Raw genomic sequence first — 8,631 nt, forward strand, 5'->3', positions numbered from 1 at the left:
AGTTGAAAGCATGAGCAGGAAAAACAACAATGCACCGGGTGTAAAAGTAACATATTTAAGGGGTTTTGTGAAAGTGTTGATGAAAAATTTCAGTAGTAAAATAAAGTGAGTCTTTGGAGGCAGTAGTCAAACGGGAGCACTTGCCTCACGTAGCCGCATGCCATTATCCGAGAAATGATTTTGTAGACTCGAATTACTTGATCACTTGTTGATCAATGAAGAGAGAGTTGAATAATGCTCTCAACTTTTAGTGATTCTTCATAAAATTCTAAGAAAAGTTTAATCATTGATTCATTTATAAATTTGTTTAATTTCAGATTTCTCTCAAAAAAATGCAGAAAACGGGTCATTTGTCCAAATATTTTTAAAACATGGTTCAAAATGGACGAGTAAAAATTAGTATGGGTGAAATGGACACTAAAAAAATAACAAGGATGAAATTGGATTCATCCTGACTTAAACTTAAAAAATAGTAAGGATGAAACTGGATGCATCCTGATGTAAATTAAAAATAAGAAAAAATATTTGAAAATGGGTAGGATAAAACTGTTTACATCCTGGCTATTTTCACATTTTTTTTTCCATTTAAACAATATCAAAATCTAAATATCCTTTTCACCCGGGAATTGTAGATTTTGGTCTTTTTAACCAATTTTGTGCAATGTAAGAAAACTGTTGACATGACTTTGTTTGACTAACTTGTGAACCGGTCAACCCAAGCAGTTTGTTAACCATTAAAACCACTAGATAGCAAGGTTTGAAAAACCACTAAGTAGCAAGGTTTGAAAAACAGGTCACGACCACTGGGTTTGACCGTTATAACGCGTTTTGACGGGTGTGAGCACGTTTCGGACAAAAATCGCGTTATGTAGGAAAAAAACGCGTTTTTATACGTTATTCTAAAATATCCGGGGTATAACGGTTAATAGAAAATGAAAAAGAATAATGGTTTGAAATTCCTATCTAACGGTTACAACGTGCGTGAAAACAGTTATAACGGTTTGATAACGTTGTTATAACGCTTTCTATATATTATTATTTTATTCTTTTATTTTTAAAATATAAGTTGTAATTTTTTAATCTTTAATTTAAAATACAAAGAATTGTAAGAAAATATTTTTGTATTCTTTGTTATTAAAAAAACGGTGATAACTGACGTGAAAACGGGAAAAATGGTCTAAAAAACTTACGTTAAAATGTTATTTAGATGGAAAAACGGAAAATTCAATTTTAGAAAGACGGTTGTAACGTGTGTGAAAACGGATAAACGGTCCTAAAAACTTCCGTTTTTTCCTATTTATCGGCATTATATAGGCACAACGTTCGAAGATCCTCACGACCACGGTATATGGGTGTGATCGATTTAACGGGTGTTTTTAAACCTTGCTAAACAGTGATCATGCTTTAGAAGCAACTAATGAGGCACTTTTTGTTCATGCAACCAAGATTGGCAATCTACGACAATGCACTAATAATTAAACTGCACGCTATGCGCATACCGAAAAACTGAATTATTCAGTCTGCCAGACTAGTCTAATCTTGAGGAATGCAATTACGTGAGGAAAAGCACATTAAGCCGTTAAGGATCTTGTTTTCTTCTGTTTGTCTGACAACCCACAAGAAATTATAGTTGCAACCTAGTAATGCTCCTGCAACTTCTTCCATTTGCTCTTGTTTTAAAACTGCCATACTATCCATGGCCATGGAAACATAAATTACTGAGTTGTCCTCCTTTGCGTTGAGCCAGTCCATGCATTCATCTCGCTCCGTGTCGAATATGTTAAGACCATAATCATTGTCACCTTCAATCCGTTTGTCCTCACCCTCGACCGCTTTGCCATCCAATTCAAGACCTTTATGAAAAGAAGTTGTTAATAACATTACATGTAAAGATTTGTTTCTGTAGGGTATTTCAGTGAAGGAAGCTTCTTGCAGCTACACTTGCATTTGCCTCATATGGTTCTACTTGATAGTGGCAGTTTAGGCTTGTGAGTGCTTATTAATTACTGACGCGTTCTTGAGTTGTGGTAGAGAGAAATAAAAACTACAAGTAATCTTCTCAAAGGCTCATAAATTGGGGTCATTTTTGTAGCAGTGCAGATCATTTTCATTTGAAAAATCACCTACCTTAAATAATAAAGTGAGGTATTCTTAAAATTGAGTTCTATATCTACTAAAGTGTTGTGCTTCATTATTTTACCTACTCTCTTCTTATATAGCAAAACCACAGTTTCAAGTTACTATCACTTCAACATCAAAGCTATTAATCATTCAACACATTCCTAACCCTTTAGTATTTAGGTAGCATTTTTTAAGAATTTTGAGTTCTATATCTACTAAAGTGTTGTGCTTCATTATTTTACCTACTCTCTTCTTATATAGCAAAACCACAGTTTCAAGTTACTATCACTTCAACATCAAAGCTATTAATCATTCAACACATTCCTAACCCTTTAGTATTTAGGTAGCATTTTTTAAGAATTTTGTTTTTCGCTCTTTAAGAGTCTCTGCACTCTTCTTTTCATTTGCCAACTTTTGCTTAGAACAGCTGCATTGTTATCCTTAAAGAGAGAAGCTTAATTTCTTGGCCCTGTTGTGAACACACAAACCACGAAGGGGTCCAAATGTTCACAACCAATCATTATCTAATGAGATTGTGATGATGATATCCTGGTGTTCATTCATTGGCTCAGAAACCTTCGGGTTTATCATGGCCTCATCTAATAACTCCATGCGAGGCGTTTGCGCATGGGATATAAGTACAAGTAAGGAAAACAAAACGTATAAGTAAACATCCATGGAGCTAAACAAATGTAAAGTGTTGAAATGTAAATAAGACCAAGGTTTACGTGGTTCAGCACTAAAGCCTACGTCCACGGGGTTTGTTGTTTTACTATGTTCTTCACGGTTACACGAATAGTCGAATGACTTTTGGGTTTACATGTTTCTCTCTTCTAAATGATTTATTTACACTTGCAATCTCTCTCTCTCTCTCTCCTTCCCTTCATGACTTTTTCGATCCCCTTTCCTCTTGGTGGAGATGGGGTATTTATAAGGTTAGAATGTGGGACCCATCTATGAAGACCGTTGGAACCTTATCTTCTTGTGTCCTTGCGTCCATCACGCGGAGGTCTGCGTTTGCCCCTTGATCCCGCAGAGGCATCCTCGCTCGTTCCACAGGTTGGTCAACACGTACACTGCTCAGAGTGTTTAATGCGGGTAGTTGAGGGGTCTGCTCGTGTCAGACAAGTGTCTTTTGCCCCTGTCAGTCCGTGTCAGCTAACTTTCTCTCCACCGTTGATCTTAGCTTCTCTTTTGGGGATGAGATAAAGTAACTCCTCGGGGTTTATTTGGTGTTTCGTGACGCACCATGTTTTGATGTTTTGGCCTGCATGCTTTCCACGTATCTTTTTATATACACGTGTCTGATAGTGAGATATATGTGTACACAATTTGCCCCTTTTCTTCGGGCTTGAATGACTAATGGGTGCCTTGAAGAAAAACTATCGTCGCATATTCTTCTCACTCCTAATAACTTCTCCTAGATACTTGGGCACGTCTTTTATTCGTGCATTAACTGCTTATGTAACGGGCACGTTTCCCATTCCTTCCTTAATTTCCTTCTCTTTCTTTCGGGTATTTTAAGGATAGAAAGAAAATTTAATTTCATTCTTCCTAAACGCTCTCTCAGTTTTCATTCTTTTTTCAGCCCTTAAATTCTCTGTCTGTCTTCATTGAACCTGTGACCTTAAATTCTCTGTCAGTCTTCATTGAACCTGTGATCTTAAATTCTCTGTCAGTCTTCATTGAACCTGTGATTTTAAATTCTCTCCACCTTAGCATTAATCATGCCCGCTTCCCCTGTTTGTTTCTTCTACTGCTGTTTTTGCCGGTAAGTTTTTCTTTTCTTTATTTCCACTGTTTCACGCTGTGTTGATTTGTAAATTCTCTGCTACTGTTGTTCCTTGTTTGTGATGAAGAACTTCTTCCGATGCTTGCATACTAGTTTGCCCCTGTTCTTCATCTTAAATTAAGGAAGACACTATTTCGAGGGTATGAATTTTATGAAATTTTGAGCATGTATACTAATTTTAGGGTTTCTGCGTTATCGTATGTGTATTGCTATGGATGCCTCGGGGCGAGATTCGTCTGTTAAATGAGGTCAGCGATGCCAAGCTGAAGTATGTTCCTGGCACGGAGGGGTCTAGTCGTCGGAAACTCTTCCCCGCGCGAGAGAGGATCAAGCGCGATCATGACTACGAGTGGCACGCCACCGTTATCGAGATAGTTGGTCCGTGGGCTTACGGTTGGATTCCTGGTCCACGCGGTTGGCGGCCTACCGAGAGTAGTAAGCCACGCGAGTCTCCTCCTGCTCGCTATGGAGATTTCTGTCCCTGGCGTCTGAACTTTGCGGGTATGAATTTTCCTTATGCCCTTGACGTCGTAGAGGGAGACGAGGAGGAAGGTTCTGGTGCTAAACTTCCACCGAAGAATACCTCAGCTGCTCAGGTACGCGGATTCTAGCTGCGCTTCTCTTTTAGAACTTCATCAGTCGGGAAAAATAATTCTTTTTGTGGTGTTGGTTTCAGGTGTTGAAGAAGAAAAAGATTAGGCCGAAGCAGTCTTCTACTATTGTGATGGGCGAGGCTGAAGCCCAAGAAGAAGTTACTAGTCCAGTGAACGAAGAGTTTGCTGAGGATGAGATTACAGATGGGGAGGAACGTACTGGTACCTCCCCTATCAATGTCGAAGAAGAGGTCTTCGCTGGTCATGTTGGTGATGAAGGAAGGAACAAAGCCGTGGTGGCTGATGACGTTGTTATCGGGGATGTTTCCGTCCCTGCTGGTGATGCCGCGGATACCCTTCCCGCTTCTCAAGAATTTTCTTTTGATCGGATGTACTCCACGGGGGAGTTCTTTGACGAAGCCCTCGATTTTCCCGAGGACTTCTCTTTACTTTCCCCCAATGATGATTGGGATATTCTTGGTGGTGATGGTAATGGAGACGCTACTGTAGAAGATGGTGCGGAGGAGCATGCTGCGCATGTAGGCGCGGAGGAGCATGCCAACATTTGTGCTGAGGGGGTCGTGTCAGAGAAGGGGAAATCGGTCATTGATGCGCCTGCTGATAATCTTCCCCACTCGCCGACGTCTGAGGGTGAGGACGCCATCATGGATTGGTTCAAGGAAAAGAATCTTCTATTTGTATCTCATCCCGCCCCTGTTGTTGCTGGGGAAAAGGAATCAACCGCGTATACCCGTCGCATGATGGAGATGTCTTCTAAGGCGCGGGTGTCTGAATCCTGGGGAAAAAGGTTGAGTGTTCCCGAAGCTACCCTTGTGCCGGAGCCTCCTACTTCCGTTGCCGATATGATGGCCATCGCCGACGGGTATCAATATGGCTTTCCGCAGCAGCGTGTGTTGGAGGTAAATTTTCGTACATACTTTTTCGTGACGATCAAATGCTTCGGTGAAATAATGTTTTGTCATCTTGATGTGTAGATGATGAGGAGTGACCATTGTAACCACGTGCTGTATCAGTTCTTCAAAGCGAAATCTCTGAAGCTCGAGGCTAAGCTTCGTCACAGAGAAAAGGAATTATCTGCGGCTGAGGTGGAAATAGAAGGACTGAAGAAAAGCCTTAAGGAGAAAGAAAAGCTGGGTGAAGCAGAGGCCGGTCTTCGTTCAGATCTTGTTGATGTGCGCGCTGAGTTAGAGCAAACTCGCAGCCAAGTTTCAACTTTCACAGGTTTGGTTCTTTTCCCTCGCAGTATGTCGTCATTCTTCTATTTCTTAGTTATTCTGTCTGAGTCTCCCCACCCTATCTCCAGTGGGTGGCGTCCCCGAGCTGATATGGCTTCGAAACGAAAGAGCTCGGAAAAAATCTCGTATTAGAGATCTGGTTGAGAAAATTAAGAATGAAGCCAAGAAATGGGATGCTCGGGCTGAGGTATGGCGCGCGCGGCATGTTCAGATGGTCGACATGAAAAATCTGTACAACCATGATCGTGCTTTATTTAATGGCACACTGCTGTGGACACGTGATAATCTGCGGGAAGCCCGTGAGCGTACTTCCTTGTTGGAATCTAGGATTCAGCTGCTGGAAGAAGAATTACAGACGGCTTGATCCATTCCTCTTTCAGGGGTCCAGGATAATATGCTCTGTCTTTCCAGAGAAAGAGATGATGCTCGTGCCGAAGTCTACGCTCTCAGCAATGCTCTTGCCGCATCCCGTGCCGACGTAGCTCGTCATGCCGAGTCTGAGAGGAATCTTGAAGTGTGCATGTACAGACTTAGCAAAGGGGTATCAGAGATAAATAAAGAGGTCGACCACCTTCGTCATATGGACTCGATGAAGCAGGTAGAATTAGATGCCTGTCAATTTACTCTCACCAACCTTCAACTAGACTATAAGAAATTATCCGCGGAATATGATCATCTTGATGAAGCGCGAGATGCGATTGTTAATGAGTATGGAGAGGCTTCGGCTTGTGTCGAAGGTATAATCCCATTTCATCGAGTGTGACCATGTTTTTTTCTATGCTAACTCCGTGGTGTTGTATTTTTCAGAGCTCGAGGGACGCCTTCGCGTCACAAATGAAAAACTTGAAAAGGCTCAATCTTCCTTAGCGCAGCAGGAAGAACAGACCAATCACTTCAAGAATTTAGCAGCAACCCGCGAGGAGGCCGTTGGTGCTGCTTCTAGAGAAGTGAATCGGCTATCTTCGTTATTATCCCAATCCCAACAGCGGACAACAGTTATCAAGCACAAGGCTCGTTGTCAATTGGCTGAGGAGACGAACAAGATGCTGGAGAGGATAGAACTTGGCCTAAAGAACGAGCATGGTCTCGTGAAGAACTATCCTCGTCGTCCCGTTCCTTCTTCCTTGCCCAGATCCTCGGGCCCCTCTTCTGGTGGGAGCGTCCCTTCAAGTGTTCGGAATAATCCTGCCGATGGGGCAGCCATCTAGGTAGAGACCGCAGCATTCTGTAGGGTCCGCGGCATCATTATCCTTCACTTTTTGTAATCATGTAACAAGGATATTTTTTGCTGATATCCTGTAAAAGGAATATTTTTTGATTGTGTATCCTTAAATTTGGCCTTTCACTTCTTGTAATCATCCTTTATGAAATGAATCCTCTTCTTGATATACCTGCAATGTTGGTTTGTTTTTATTTTAAGCATTTGTGAAAAAACAAAACAAAAGTTTTTAAGTGTTTGTGTGCGATACTGAAGGAAGGTACCTTCGTGATCGTCTTGAGACCTGTCACCCCGCTGGCAAATCCTGGGCCAGAGGATTCCCAGACGGTGGGGGCCGGGGCAACGTTCTAGGATATGGGATTAAAATATTTACACACCCATTCCGTCGAACCGTTGCCTTAAGATTGGTTGGGTATCTCTTTCTGCTGGGTGCCTTCCCCCTGGTCTTACACTTATGGACACTGATGGGGGAGCCCTGAGAGATTGTAGATTAACTACTTTCCCGGATATTGTCGATAGATTCTGCTGACTTGATAATTTGAAAGCTTGTTTGATTGATAAGTTGAGGCCTTCAATTCCTCTTCCAGAGATAGAAACATGTGGAACGGTCAGGCTCCCTTCTTCTTCTGGTACACTCCAAGTAGATTCAAATCTGCGTTGCTCCTATGGGAAGTATGGTTTGAGCCACTTAGCATTCCAAGGATGCCGGAGGACCTCTCCTTTTAGATTACGAAGGTAGTAGGAACCGTTACCCGCAACGTCGTGTATTATAAAAGGTCCTCCCCACGTAGGTGCTAACTTTCCCCATTTCTTTTCTTGCTGATACCGTGGGATTGTTCTCAACACATACTGCCCCTCTACAAAATTCCGCAGCTTTACCTTTTTGTTGTACTCCCTTGCTAGTCTTCGTTGATAATTTTCCATATTTTGTAAAGCTACTTCCCTTCTTCCTTCCAAGTCATCCAACCTTTCTAACATCACATCTGTTGTGAGGTTTTTCTCCCAAGCCTCGGTCTTCGTGGTTGGCATGAGGATTTCCGTAGGTATGAATGCTTCAGCTCCATAAGTTAGAAGAAACGGGGATTCCCCGGTGGCGGATCTTCGTGTTGTCCTGTATGCCCATAACACATTGTGCAGTTGTTCGCACCATCTTCCCTTATGCTCGTCTAATTGTTTTTTGAGTATAAGGGCGAGGGTCTTGTTGGTAGCTTCCGCTTGTCCGTTGCTTTGAGGGTATATGGGGGTGGACTTGTTCTTTCTTATTTTGAAAGTATCGAAGAGCATGTCAATATTTTTCCCTTGTAATTGCTTGCCGTTATCGGATACAATTTCAGCGGGTATACCAAATCTGCAAATGATGTTCTGGAATATGAAAGTAAACACATCCGCGTCTCTGATCCTGGCCAAGGCCTTAGCCTCCACCCATTTACTGAAGTAGTCCGTGGCTACTATTAAAAATCGTCTTTTCCCTGATCCCTCGATGAAAGGCCCGATGATGTCTACGCCCCATTTTGCAAATGGCCACGGGCTATCGACGGAGTTTAACATTGTCGCCGGCGCGTGGATCTTTTTTGCGAATCGCTGACATTCTTCACATCGTCGGGACATCCTCGCGGCATCCTGTATCATTGTCGGCCAGTAATATCCTTG

The sequence above is a fragment of the Papaver somniferum genome, chromosome 5 (assembly GCF_003573695.1).
Source record: "Papaver somniferum cultivar HN1 chromosome 5, ASM357369v1, whole genome shotgun sequence".
Taxonomy (NCBI): Eukaryota; Viridiplantae; Streptophyta; class Magnoliopsida; order Ranunculales; family Papaveraceae; genus Papaver; species Papaver somniferum.